Source organism: Arachis hypogaea, chromosome 19 (assembly GCF_003086295.3).
Source record: "Arachis hypogaea cultivar Tifrunner chromosome 19, arahy.Tifrunner.gnm2.J5K5, whole genome shotgun sequence".
Lineage (NCBI taxonomy): Eukaryota > Viridiplantae > Streptophyta > Magnoliopsida > Fabales > Fabaceae > Arachis > Arachis hypogaea.
In genome coordinates this window covers 30,531,337-30,546,345 of record NC_092054.1, presented here as the reverse complement: position 1 = coordinate 30,546,345, position 15,009 = coordinate 30,531,337, and the positions used below count along the sequence as shown (strand labels likewise).

At 39.6% G+C, this 15,009-nt stretch overlaps 1 non-coding gene across 1 annotated transcript; it reads left to right on the top strand.

The window, feature by feature from the left end:
- Positions 1–1,370: 1,370 nt before the first annotated feature.
- On the top strand, positions 1,371–1,478 carry LOC112780446 (small nucleolar RNA R71). The gene has a single exon (XR_003191283.1). It is a non-coding gene; the product is annotated as a small nucleolar RNA R71 (small nucleolar RNA).
- Positions 1,479–15,009: the final 13,531 nt, after the last annotated feature.

The window sequence follows — 15,009 nt, the reverse complement described above, 5'->3', positions numbered from 1 at the left end:
TGGATTCATCCTCATCCTTCTCAGTGTCTAGGATTATGAAATCAGCAGGGATGTAAAAGCCTTCAACCTTTACTAACACGTCCTCTACTAGTCCATAAGTCTGTTTCATTGATTTGTCTGCTATCTCTAATGAGATTCTTACAGCTTGTACCTCAAAGATTCCCAGTTTCTCTATTACAGAGAGTGGCATGAGGTTTATCCTTGACCCAAGGTCACACAGAGCTTTCTCAAATGTCATGGTGCCTATGGTACAAGGTATGAAGAACTTTCTGGGATCTGGTTTCTTCTGAGGCAATGTCTGCCTCATTAGTGCACTCAGTTCATTGATGAGCAAGGGGGGTTCATCCTCCCAAGTCTCATTACCAAATAAACTGGTATTCAACTTTATGATTGCTCCTAGATACTTAGCAACTTGCTCTGCAATGGTGCCTTCATCCTCTTCAGAGGAAGAGCATTCATCAAAGCTCATGAATGGGAGAAGGAGGTCCAATGGAATCTCTAGGGTCTCTGTATGAGCCTCAGATACCTTTGGTTCCTCAAAAGGGAACTCCTTTCTGTCCAGAGGACGTCCCAAGAGGTCTTCCTCACTAGGATTCACGTCCTCCTCCTCCTCTGGGCATTCGGCCACACCAAGTAAGGTTATGGCCTTGCACTCTCTCTTGGAATTTTCTTCTGTGTTGCTTGGGAGAGTACTGGGAGGAGTTTCAATAATCTTCTTACTCAGCTGACCCACTTGTGCCTCCAAATTTCTAATGGAGGACCTTGTTTCATTCATAAAACTTAGTGTGGTTTTGGATAGATCAGAGACTATGGTTGCCAGGCCAGAATGGCTCTGTTCAGAATTTTCTGTCTGTTGCTGAGAAGATGATGGAAAAGGCTTACTATTCCTAAACCTATTTCTTCCACCATTATTATTGAAGCCTTGTTGAGGCTTCTGTTGATCCTTCCATGAGAGATTAGGATGATTTCTCCATGAAGGATTATAGGTGTTTCCATAGGGTTCTCCCATGTAATTCACCTCTGCTATTGCAGGGTTCTTCAGAAGATGCCTCTTTAGTACTGTTGGATGCAGCTTGCAATCTATTCAGACTCTGAGAAATCATATTGACTTGCTGAGTCAATATTTAGTTCTGAGCCAATATGGCATTCAGAGTATCAATTTCAAGAACTCCCTTCTTCTGAGGCGTCCCATTGTTCACAGGATTCCTCTCAGAGGTGTACATGAACTGGTTATTTGCAACCATTTCAATAAGTTCTTGAGCTTCTGCAGGGGATTTTACGTGAAGAGATCCTCCTGCAGAATGGTCCAATGACATTTTTGACAACTCAGACATACCATCATAGAATATACTTATGATGCTCCATTCTGGAAGCATGTCAGTAGGACACCTTTTGATCAGTTGCTTATATCTTTCCCAAGCTTCATAGAGGGATTCTCCTTCCTTCTGTCTGAAGGTTTAGATTTCTACTCTAAGCTTGCTCATCTTTTGAGGAGGAAAGAATTTGGCCAGGAACGCACTGACCAGCTTATCCCAAGAGTTCAGGCTATCCTTAGGTTGTGAATCCAACCATGTTCTAGCTCTGTCTCTTACAGCAAAAGGGAAAAGCATAAGCCTGTAGACCTCGGGATCAACTCTATTGGTCTTGACAGTATCACAGATTTGCAAGAATTCAGCTAAAAACTGATGAGGATCTTCCATTGGAAGTCCATGAAACTTGCAATTCTGTTGCATTAGAGAAACTAATTGAGGCTTAAGCTCAAAATTGTTTGCTCCAATCGCAGGAAGTGAGATGCTTCTTCCATAGAAGTTAGAAGATGGTGCAATAAAGTCACCAAGCATCTTCCTTGCATCTCCACCATTGTTATTATTTTCGGCTATGTCTCCTTCTTTTTCGAAAATTTCTGTCAGGCTTTCTCCAGAGAGTTGTGCTTTAGCTTCCCTTAGCTTCCTCTTCAGAGTCCTTTCAGGTTCAGGGTCAGCTTCAACAAGAATGTTCTTATCCTTGTTCCTGCTCATATGAAAAAGAAGAGAACAGAAAAGAAAATGTGGAATCCTCTATGTCACAGTATAGAGATTCCCTTTTGTGAGTAGAAGAAGAGAAGAGAAAAAAAATTCGAACACAGGAGAGAAGAGGGGGTTCGAATTATGAGTAGAAGAGAAGTGTTAGTAGATAAATAAATAAATAGAAAGAGATGAGAGGGGGAAGAATTCGAAAATTAAAAATAAAATGAAATAAAAATATTTTTTGTTTTTATTTTGACTATTAATTAGAATTCGAAATTTAAGAAGGAAAATAAAATTAAATTAAATTAGAATTTAAAACAAATAGTTAATTAAAAAGGAATTTTGAAAAAGTGGGGAAGAGTTTTCAAAAATTAGAGAGAGAAAATTAGTTAGGTGGTTTTGAAAAAGATATGATTGAAATAGAAAACTTTTAAAAATAAACCAAAAAGTCAAGTAGTTAATTGAAAAAGATTTGAAAATCAAATTTGAAAGGGTGAGAAGTTAGAAAAGATTTTGAAAAAGATATGATTGAAATTGAAAAAGATTTGAATTGGGAACTAAAAATATTTGATTTTGAAAATTGAAATTGATTACTTGACTAACAAGAAACTAAAAGATATGATTCTAAAATTTAAAGATTGAACCTTTCTTAATAGGTAAGTAACAAACTTTAAAATTTTTGAATCAATCACATTAATTGTTAGTAAAGATTTTGAAATTATAAAATGAAATTAAAAAAATTTTTGAAAATCATTTTAAAAAGTTTTCGAAAATATGAAAAAAAATGAGAAAGATTTGATTTTTTGAAAAGGTTTGAAAAAGATAGAATTTTTTAAATTGAAAATTTGACTTGACTAATAAGAAACAACTAGATTTTAAAAATTTTGAAAAAGTCAACTCAAATATTCGAATTTTATGAGAAGAATAAGGGAAATATATATATTTTTTTATTTTTGAATTTTTAATGAAGAAAGAGAAAAACACCAAATTGGAACAAAACATAAAAATTATGAATCAAAACAACTAATGCATGCAAGAACGCTTTGAATGTCAAGATGAACACCAAGAACACTTTGAAGATTAAGATGAACATCAAGACTTATTTTTGAAAATTTTTAAGAAAAGAAAAACATGCAAGACACCAAACCTAGAAATTTTCAATAATTAGACACTAACAAATTGAAAATGCATATGAAAAACAAGAAAATGCAAAGATCAAACAAAGAAGATTATCAAGAACAACTTGAAAATCATGAAGGACATTATGCATGAATTTTTCAAAAATTTTTAAGAAAAATAAAAGAATGCAATTGACACCAAACTTAAAAATTGACACTAGACACAAACAAGAAACATCAAATTTTCGGTTTTTTATGATTTTATTATAATTTTGTTTGTTTTTTTTTTAAAAATTAATTTGAAAAATAAAAATAAGGATTTCAAAATTTCTAATGAGAATTCCAGGAATCATGCAATATTAGTCTAAAGCTCCGGTCCAGGAATTAGACATGGCTTACTAGCCAGCCAAGCTTTCAGTGAAAGCTCCGGTCCAAAACACTAGACATGGCCAATGGCCAGCCACGCTTTAAGATACAAATCAGGCATACAACAGCTGAATTGATGAGAATAAAAAAAAGCTCTTGTGATGATGAGTTGAAACCTCGGTCCAAAAGATTAGACATGGCTTCACAGCCAACCAGACTTCAATAGATCATCATGAAACTCTAGAATTCATTCTTAAAAATTTTGAAGCCATAGAATAATTTATTATTATTTTTTTTCAAATTTTTTGAAAATAAAAAAACAAAAAGCTTAAAATTAAAATAAAATTACCTAATCTGAGCAACAAGATGAACCGTCAGTTGTCCAAACTCGAACAATCCCCGGCATCGGCGCCAAAAACTTGGTGCACAAAATCGTGATTGTTCATTCCTTGGTAACGGCACCAAAAAATTAATACGCACGTTCATAATCTTAGTTCTTTTTCACAACTTCGCACAACTAACCAGCAAGTGCACTGGGTCGTCCAAGTAATAAACCTTAGGTGAGTAAGGGTCGATCCCACAGAGATTGTCGGCTTGAAGCAAGCTATGGTCATCTTGCAAATCTCAGTCAGGCGGATTCAAATGGTTATGGTGAATTGATAGTTAAAATATAATTAAAATATAAAATAGGATAGAGATACTTATGCAATTCATTGGTGAGAGTTTCAGATAAGCGTATGGAGATGCTTTTGTTCCTTTTGAACCTCTGCTTTCCTACTGCTTTCATCCAATCACTCATACTCCTTTCCATGGCAAGCTGTATGTTGGGCATCACCGTTGTCAATGGCTACATCCCGTCCTCTCAGTGAAAATGGTCCAAATGCACTATTACCGCATGGCTAATCATCTGTCGGTTCTCGATCATGATGGAATAGGATCCAGTGATCCTTTTGCGTCTGTCACTATGCCCAGCACTCGCGAGTTTGAAGCTCGTCACAGCCATCCCTTCCCAGATCCTACTCGGAATACCACAGACAAGGTTTAGACTTTCCGGATCTCAAGAATGGTCGCCAATAATTCTAGCCTATACCACGAAGACTCTGATCATAAATCAGAAGGCTAAGAGATATGCATTCAAGCTAGCTTTCATGTAGAACGGAAGTGTTTGTCAGGCACGCGTTCATAAGTGAGAACGGTGATGAGTGTCACATAATCATCACATTCATCATGTTCTTGTGTGCGAATGAATATCTTAGAGAAGAAATAGGCTTGAGTTGAATAGAAAATTAATAGTACTTTGCATTAATTCATGAGGAACAGCAGAGCTCCACACCTTAATCTATGGTGTGTAGAAACTCTACCGTTGAAAATACATAAGAACAAGGTATAGGCATGGCCGAATAGCCAGCCTCCCCAAATGGCATATGAATTCGAAAATAGGGAAAAAGACCGATCCCTGATCAAGGATGATCAAAAGATGTAAAATAAATCACTAAAAATAGTTTTTATACTAAACTAGTAGCTAGGGTTACATAAGATAAGTAAATGATGTAGAAATCCACTTCCGGGCCCACTTGGTGTGTGCTTGGGCTGAGCATTGATCATTCATGTGTAGAGACTCTTTTTGGAGTTAAACGCCAGGTTGTAGCCTGTTTCTGGCGTTTAACTCTGATTTGCAACCTGTTTCTGGCGTTTAACTCCAGAATAGGGTAGAAAATTGGCGTTTGAACGCCAGTTTGCGTCATCAAAACTCGGGCAAAATATGGACTATTATATATTGCTGGAAAGCCCTGGATGTCTACCTTACAAAGCAATTGAGAGCGCACCAATTGGGTTCCTGTAGCTCGAGAAAATCCACTTTGAGTGCAGGGAGGTCAGAATCCAACAGCATCTGCAGTCCTTCTTCAGCCTCTGAATCAGATTTTTGCTCAAGTCCCTCAATTTCAGCCAGAAAATACCTGAAATCACAAAAAAATACAAACTTCTAGTAAATTCCAAAAATGTGATTTTTATTTAAAAACTAATAAAATTATATTAAAAACTAACTAAATCATACTAAAAACTATGTAAAAACAATGCCAAAACGCTTATAAATTATCCGCTCATCAGTCGCTAATCATCCCGGGTCGGATAACTCGACCCAGGGTATGAACATCAACCATTATCAAACAACATAAAAAATAGCAAACAATATATGAATCTGTATCAGATTTAATCAAAACTCAAAACCATTTTAAAACAAGTATCAACAATTCTAATTTAATCAAAACTCAACCATTATCAAACAACAGAAAAAACAGTAAATAATATATGAATCTGCATCAGATTTAATCAAAACTCAAAACCATTTTAAAACAAGTATCAAAAATTCTAATTTAATCAAAACTCAACCATTATTAAACAACACAAAACACAAAAAAAAAACCTAAATCTCTGATCTAAAACCCTAAGCCAGAAAGCTAACATACTAGAAATCTGATATGACAGTGGTGACAAGCTGAGGACCAGGTCAGAGGAGGCGAGGAGCAGCGGCGATGAGGACAGACGAGCGAACCCAAAGAGTGAGAGGACCGACGAGCATACCCAGAGAGCGAGAGGACAGGACCTAGGAGCCTAGGACCGAGACCAGCAGCGACGACGGCTAGACGGAGCAGCAGCGGTGGTTAGAACCCAGGAGGACTGAAGAGCGACAGCGACTGCAACTCTGCGAGCGTGAGGGGTGAGGACGGAAGTGCGAGCGTGAAGGGTGAGAAGCTGAAGAAGCTGGAAACTTGAGAGTGGACTATGGGTGGAGAGTGGAGAGTGGAGACTGGAGAAGCTGAAGCTCTATGTTGAGTGGGAGGGAGGGAGTGAGTGACCGAGTGAGAGTGACAGTGGTGACTGGTGTGGTGAGGAAGCTGCAATTAGGGATTTAGGCGGTAGGGTTTCATTGGGGGTCGGGTTGGGTTGTGGGTTAATTGTGTTCTGGGCTTAAACATGCTCAACCTTTAAACCAAAAAAAAAAACCTCAACCCACCGGGTGTTCCGAAGTTTACCTGAAACTGTAGTTGATCTCGGACGAGATCTGCGGTGGTGGCCGGAGCTGATGTGTCCGACTTGTTGAACCTGGTGGTGATGCTGATCCTTGATCACCGGAGGGTGGTAGTACCTGCAAGAAACTCCGATGCTTAAGTTAGCATGGGCTTTTAGCAGGTTTTTTGTAGAATCAGAGTATGAGTTATACTTGGGCGCTCCAGTGTATTTATAGTAGTGTAGGCTGATCTTTCTGGATAAGATAAGTTAGTTATCTTATCTTATCTTCTGAGTGAAGTCATCTTATCTTTGAGGGGAACCGCCCTTATCTTTCTAGGCTTTAGTTGCCTTTAGATTGGGCTATGTCCCTTTATTTGGGCCTACTTGGGCTCCTTGTAGCGATTTGGCCGACCTCTTTAAGAAGAGGTCGAGGAATCCAGACCTGAGGGGGTCAGTCAACTTGTCTTTAATCAGCCCAGGTCGTGCAGTTCAACCCAGGGCATGAACAGTGCCCCTGCTTGAGCGTGGTCTTTCTTTTGAGGTTGGGTCTTCTTAGACTTCGATGTCTTTTGGAGAAGCCGAGCTCGAGCATTTTGATCTCGTTATAGAGTTTCCATTTAGTGGCTTGAATGCGGATCGTTTTTCTCACCCCTTTTTAATTGCAATGTGCGTTTTGCATTTCCTTGGGAACGTGCGAGAGTAAAACCTATTAACTTCTTTGCCGTTTCCTTTGTTTCCCACTTTTGTATCTCATTTTTGAATTTTCAAAGCTTCTTTCAGTTTTCTCTTCTCTTGCTCGCTGTAACTTCTTCTCTTCTCCTTTCCCTTTCTGTTTTTGCATCTTCGCGCTTCCTTTTTCTTTTACTCGAAAGGTGATTTGCTCGTGTCGTTGCTTCAGTCTCTGCTTGTCTCCTTCTTTTCTACAGGTTGGTTTTCTTCTTCTTTCTTTTTTACCTTCTACGCCGTTCTTTTCGTGCTTTCATTGTTCTAATTTTGAAAAGTTTTGATCTTGCTTGAATTCATTTTGGAAAGTTTGCATCTTCTTCCTTTGTTGCGTCTGATTATCGCTGTAATGTGTGCTCTGAGGGTTTGTTCGATTTGTATGAGTCGCCATTTTCGTCTGACTGTTAGTTTGTAGTTTGAAGTAGTGAACTGTTTCTTTCAAAAAGGTTGGATCTTTCTTGATAATTTCTGCATGGTCTGTTTGATGTTTGATGGTATGCTATTTTGTGTGGCATGGATGATTTCCTTTAGATGTGACGAAATTCCTTTGCTGATAAACTGTGAAAAGATCGTGACTTTGATGACCTTTTTTGTGAATTGTGACTTTCTTTGTGGGGTGTCATAGGAGGGTTGTTTTCTTGTTTGAGAGGTGTCGGGACATAGACTGTAGATTTCCCTCCTTTCCTGGGATCTTACTTTGTTATTACCTCCAAAGGGTTCTAACATTGGGATTTTTACCAGTAAAGAGATTCATAGAAATAGTTACGTTGTAGATATAGTCTCTAAACCAACAAAAATCCCTTCGTACAAATGTTTTGGGTGTCACAAGTAACAAACCCCTTTAGAAATTGTTAACCGAGTATTCAAACCTCGGGTCGTCTTCTCAAGGAACTGCGAGGAAGTATGTTCTTATTATTGGCTATAAAGGTTGTAATCGGGGTTTAAAAGATGAGAAGCAAGTAATTTAAATGACAAGTAAAGTAAATGGCAATTAAAATAAATAAATACTGTAAAGCAGACTTTTGGCAAGGTAAGGGAAGTTTGAGGTCCAACGTAGTTATCTCTCCCAACTATAATGAAAGTTGAATCTAAACTCCACTTGGTCAACCTTTACTAAAGCAAAGGAGATTCAAGGGACTAATTAATCTGGCCTTTGAATCCTATTTATTTCCTAAGAAAAGGTTGGGATTATTTAAGTTCAGCTTAATTAGCAAGATAACGATTATCAATTATGTTGAGTTTAATAACTGTTGAGTTACTAAATTCTTAACCAGAACCAAAAGGGGGAAAAAGTAAAATTGCTGGAATGATAAAAATATCCTTAGATGGGAAGCAATGGTAACTTAAATCAAAGAGAACAATCATAAACTGAAAATACCTCAATTATCATTAATTCAAATAACAGTCTGTAACATGGAAGAATTCATAGATCCAATTATAAAGGTAAATAGCCAACTCAGATATTGAAATAAATAAATAAAGTGAAAGGGAAATTTAAAACAAGGAAATATAAAACCTGGATTGAGAGTCACTCTTAAAATAAGAAGAAATCCTAAATCCTAAGAGAGAGAGAGAGAAGATCTCCCTCTCAACTAAATCTAAATCATTGAAAAGTAAAATATGCGAGCTCCCTTTGAATGGGCGCATTCCCACACTTTATAACCTCTGGTCTATGCTGTCTGTACTTGGATCTGGGCCAAAAAGGGTTTCAGAAATCGCTGGGGGCGCATTCTGTAAATTCTGATACGTGGCCTCTGTCACGCGTCTGCGTGGGTCACGCAGTCACGTCATTTGGAGCTTTCCTTGGCACGCGGTTGCGTCAGTCATGCGACCGCATCATGTGCGTTCTGCTTAAGGTACGCGGTCGCGTCAGTCATGCGGCCGCGTCGCTGCTGATTCGTGCTTGGCACATGATCGCGTCGTCCATGCGATCGCGTGGATACCAGTTTTCTTAAAGCTCCGTTTTGCTTTCTCCTTCCATTTTAGTATGTTTCCTTTTCCATCCTTTAAGTCATTCTGCCCTAGAAAATTTGAAACTACTCAACACACTAATCACGACATCGAATGGAAATAAAGGTAATTAAAATAATTAATTTTTAAAGCTTAGGAAACATGTTTTTTCACAATATGACATAATAAGGAGGGGAAAGTAAAACCATGCAGTTAATATGAATAAGTAGGTGGAGGATTGAATAAATTACTCAAATTAAGCACAAAAGAACTCATGAAATATGGGTTTATCAACCTCCCCACACTTAAACATTAGCATGTCTTCATGCTAAATCCAAGGTAAATAATTAAGGTTAAAGTGCTGGAATGTCATGCAATGCAACCTAATTTAAATGCAACTACCTAAATGAATGATGCATCATGCAACTCTAAATTATTCACTCATATATAAAGCTTACATGTAGCCAAGTTAATTCACATTCTCAAGGAGTCATGTATATATATATATATATATATATATATATATATAGCCAACCCTTAAATAATAAAGCATTTTATTAGCAAATGAGATGGGAAAGAAAACATTTATACAAACTTGCAAAACAATTAGTAAATTTAAGCATTGATATATGCTGATGAGTTATTGAACCCTCACTGGATTTTGTGTTTACTCTCTAGTCACTCAGTATTTATTGGGTTTATTCACTCTATTTCTCTTTTTATTCTTAATTTCTATAGCTTTGTTTTTCATCTAACCAATCAACAATTATAGAATATAGTCATACCAAAAAGTCATGAGGTCTTAATTGAGGTTGTAATGGGGTCAAGGTAAAGGTAAGGATTTATGTATAGGGTCAAGTGAGCTAATAAGTGAATCCTTAATTAGACTAAGATCTCACCTAACATACATATTTTAGTAAAACAAAATCTCTTTACCTATTTTCCCATATTATCCCACTTATTGTTACATGCTCATGTTTCACTTTTTTTTTTTGCTTTTTCTATTCCATGTGCATTGCTTTTATTTTGCATTGGGGAATTTCTTTTGGATCCCCTTTTATTAAATGCTGAAAAATAACTTTTTTTTTCAAGGCACATGGCAATTAAAGCACTTTGATTTTCTCATGAACATGCTTCCCAAATTTATTTTATTTCTTTTAACTTCTCTACCTTTTTGTTTCTATCATCCATGTTCCCAAAAGGTTTCCCACATTTAACTCTATTCATGATTTTCTATCTTAAGCTAACCAAGGATTCACTTGGGATTTTCTTTTGTTTTTCTGCTTAAGGCTAATAATTTGGCTAAATAGAATAAAGGGGTTTTAAAAGGCTCAAGGGGGCTAACAAGGATGATGTAAAAGGTAGGCTAATTTGGGGTAAGTGAGCTGAAATCAAATGATGGCCTCAATCATTCTCTTGGTATGTATCTATTCTATATTCTATAATTGGACATATAGATTAAAGCAAAGGAAAGAACATCAGAATAAAAAGAAATGAAACACACAGAAATGAAATTATGGTTCGAATGCAACCATACAATTTAAGCTCAAGACTCACAGGCTGTGTGTTCTCTAACTCAAGCATCATATATAATTTATATATTGTATGCAGGTTTAGTTAAAAATTCCCATTATTCTCATAAAAAAATTATTTAGGGTAGCTTTTAAAGTTTTAATGTTCCTCCTTGATGAAATATTGTCAGCTTAACTACATCATGTAATGCTATATATAAGGTTTGTGGATTTAAATCTGTTATGTTCAATTTCCTAGCTTACTTCCTTTTTATATTTTTCAATTTAAACTATACTATCTTATGCTAAAAAGGGTAAGCTATACTAATTAATCCACTAATAAATCAGAATTGCAAACTAAACTAAATAACTAAAATAAACTAAATGGCTAAAATGTGAACTAAAGATGCAAAATGCAGAAAATAGAGTAAAAGTACATAAGAGCAATGTATAAGTACTCAGAAAATAACAGTAAAAGAAAAAGAGAAAAATACAGAAAAATATCCAAAATAAAAGAAAAAAGTATGTAGTGGTTCACCAAAATAAACGCCAGAGATGGCGACCTCCCCACACTTAAAAGGAAGCATTGTCCCCGATGCTCAATCAAGCCGGGTGTGAAGGAGTGTCATCACTGGGAGGGATGGTAGCTGGAGTCTCGGTGGTGGTGGTGGGCTGAGGATCTGGCTGCTGTGGAGGAGGTGCTGACTGGATCGGGATCTCAAGATCCGCATCCTCAATCTGATGTGGGACCGCTGCCTGTGGTGCGGCTGGTGCTGCCTCCTGGGGATGGGTCTCTGCCTCGGGTGCATCCGCCTCCTCCTCAGATGCCTCGGACGGTGTGTCAGGTTCGGAGGGGATGTCACCGGATCGTATCATCAGCTTTAGGTGCTCATAGCGCCGCTTGTTGCGACGCTCCATCTGGTTAAGTCGTCGAAACAAGCGGTGCACCAGATGATAGACGGGCTCTGTGGCAGGTGGAGGTGCAGTGGTGGTAGCAGGGGTAGGTGGTGCAGTAGTGGAGGAAGAGGGTCCAGCAGACGGTGGGGCTGACTCATCAGTAGCAGTGAATGGTGGTGGTCTGTGGCCTAAGGCTAAGAAGTTTCGGCTGCGCGGAATGATCTTCCTGCAATCCGTCGCTGGTGGTCTCTCATCGGCAGCCTCCCATGGCACGTCAGCTCGACGGCCAAGCTGTGTAACTAGATATGGAAAGGGGAGGGTGCCTCGGACGTGGACCCTGGCCATATAATGCCGAATGAAACGTGGTAGATAAAGGTCCTTACCCTCCAGCACACACCAAAGGATGGTGAACATAGCAGCTTGGATCTCCGTCTCGTGAGTACTCGGCATCACATAATTACTCAAGATCTGATGCCATAACCGAGCCTCATTGTTTAAGTATGCTCTCTTGATCCCTCTAGGCATGGTAGTGTCCTGACCCATCTCCCAAGGGACTGTCGGGTCGAGAGCTATCCGTGCCTTTACAACATCCCAATCAAACTGCATCTGACGCATGTCCTCCTCAGCCTTTGAATAACCATCAGGCTGATCGGACTTGGCTGGTAGCCGGAGAATGTCCTCTAAGGCCTCTTCAGTGACCAGAATTTGTTTTCCTCTCAGGTTCACTGCATCTAGGGTAGTGAGATAGTAGTTGCAGTAGAATTCCCGTACCCAAGATGAATTGACCTCTGTCAGTATTCTTTCCAGAAAGAACCAGCCCCTTTGCTTGATTTGCTCAGTGGTGTACTGCTGGAGGGCTTCTGGAATCTTCAGAGTTCATTCCAGATATAGATTTTTGGAGTTTGCAAAAGCCGGGTACTTCAGCTCACAGTACCGGTTTGCAAATTTTATAGGGTCATTCGCAGGGAGCAGCTGGTCAGCTTTTTCCTGCTGTGTGAAGTTCTTCTCCGGCCATGAAAAATCGTGCATTAGAGCAATGATGGATTGGGAGGAGTCTCCTCTCTTGCGCTTGCCAGTAGCCTTGTCTTTTCCTTTCCTCTGTGAGGCAGACATCCTGAAAAACAGAAAACCAGGATATGGATAAAATAGGAAAGCAAATAGGCAATTAAACAAAGGAAACTCAAAGCAGCAAGGGAGAAATAAAAAAAAGAAAATGAGTAAATAAAATGTGATTGAATTTATGTTTAATGGAAAAATAATCAATATGCCATGGTTAGAAAGGTAGAGGAAAGTGAAAATAATCAGAAAAGAGATTAAAAGGGTTAGTATGGTTAGAATTTGAAAAGGAAATTAGTAAATTAAAATTAGTGAGTTAGTAAAGTGCGGGTTAAAGTAAGTGGCATAGAAAAATTCCATATAACAATGATTCACAGGTAAGAATAGAAGTACTCATAATCGAACAAGGAAAACAGGGTGATGCTGATTCGAATAGAAATAAAGAAAGCAAAAATTGGAATCAGTGAATCACAAATGCAGTTCATGAACCAGGAAATCAAAGAGGATAAAAATGTCTGCCATAGCATTCATGAAATGGTTTGGGTAAAGCAGAGTAAAACAGAGTTCAGAAATGCCAAACCAAAACATGAATGAAAACAATTTTAAAAAATTTGGGTAGCATTCCGGCTAAAATTGGATTGTCCCGGAAAATAAACAGCAATCATAGCAGTTCATATGAATTAAAAACTTGCTGCGGTTATCAGTAATGAATAGAAACAGGAAAATTTAGAGTAACAAGCAGCAATTGCAAGAAAGCACAGCATATGAACGAGGTCACAGGAACAGCAGAATTACAGTTATGATAAAACATAAACAGGAACAGTGCAAGTAAACAGACCTAGATCCACTAACCACAGCCTAAGCTACCTAACAACCTAAAAATTCCACTACAGCATGCATATCTATCTATCCTAATTATGAACAGAAAGAGAAAAAATTACAGAAAAATGATGAACGGATAAAAACGGGGTTGCGTTTTGTGGAACCTGGTAGGCGGGAGGGGTGGAACGGGGAAGATGGTGGCTGCGGCGGCGTCCGGCGCGGTGGCGGGGCACGGTGTCGCGGTGGCGGCTGGGGGGAAGGTGGCGGAGAGGGTTTAGGGTGAGTGATAGAAGAAGGGGGGGTTTGCGGGTGGGTGGCGGAGAGAGGGGGGGCGCGGCTGGATGGCCGGCGGTGGTCGCGGTTGGCAGTGGTAGAGAGGGGAGGAGACAGGAAGAAGGAAGAAGAAGGGAGGGGAGGGGATTGCGGCGGCGGCATCCGGCGTGGCGGCGGCGTCTGGGTGGTGGCGCAGTGGTGGCTGGGTGGTGCTGGGTGGTGGTTGGAGGGAGAGGGAGCAGAAAGGGAGAAAAGGGTTGGGGGTGGGGGGCTGCGCGACTGATAGGGTTTGCGGGCTGGGGGTTATATTTTCGAATCCACGCGGCCGCGTGGGGCACGCGGTCGCGTGGTTGAGGCGAAAATGGGAGTGACGCGATCGCGTGGGGCGCGCGATCGCATGAGAGGGGGGAAAGAAGGTTGACGCGATCGCGTGGGTCGCGCGATCGCGTCGCTGGAATTTGTGCTAAACGCACGACTCCAACGCCGTTTTAGCGCAACTCTCTGTCTCCTTTTGGGGTGATGTGCAATCCATGCAACACGATTGCGTCACTCAAGCGGTCGCGTGGGATTGGTATTGTGCAAGTGACGTGATCGCATGGGGCATGCGATCGCATGGGCCAATTTGTGCGAAACGCACAAGGGCCGCACGATTCCAGCCTAACTTTCTATTCGTTGGATCCTTATGCCGATATATATCACGCGACCGCGTGATGGTGTTTTTCGCAATATGACGCGATCGCATGGGGCATGCGGTCGCGTCGGCACCCATTTTTTTTATATATGCATGAAAAATGCAGAATGCAATGATTAACATGAATGCTATGCATGATTCCAGGTTTAATAGATTAAAATGAAAAAGGAAAAATGAAAGCATTTAACAAGAAATAAATTAAAAAAGAAGCGACCATACCATGGTGGGTTGTCTCCCACCCAGTACTTTTAGTTAAAGTCCTTAAGTTGGACATTGGAGGAGTATCCTGTTATGGTGGTTTATGTTTAAATTCGTCCAAAAATCTCCACCAGTGCTTGGAATGCCAATAGCCTCCGGGGTCCCAAACTAAGCATGCAAAGCTTCTGAGCAGCTCCAAACAGATTTTCAGGCTCCCGGGACTACGAATGTCAGGATAGAGTCCAGGATTCCAAGCCTTGCTTTTAAATCCACCTCCGTCTTGATCTGCATGTTTCCATTCGGGTGGGTTAAAAAGTAGAATCTCACCTTGGTGACCAAACATTTTTCGTGATCCATGTAATTGAGCATGATACCAATCCGTGTAC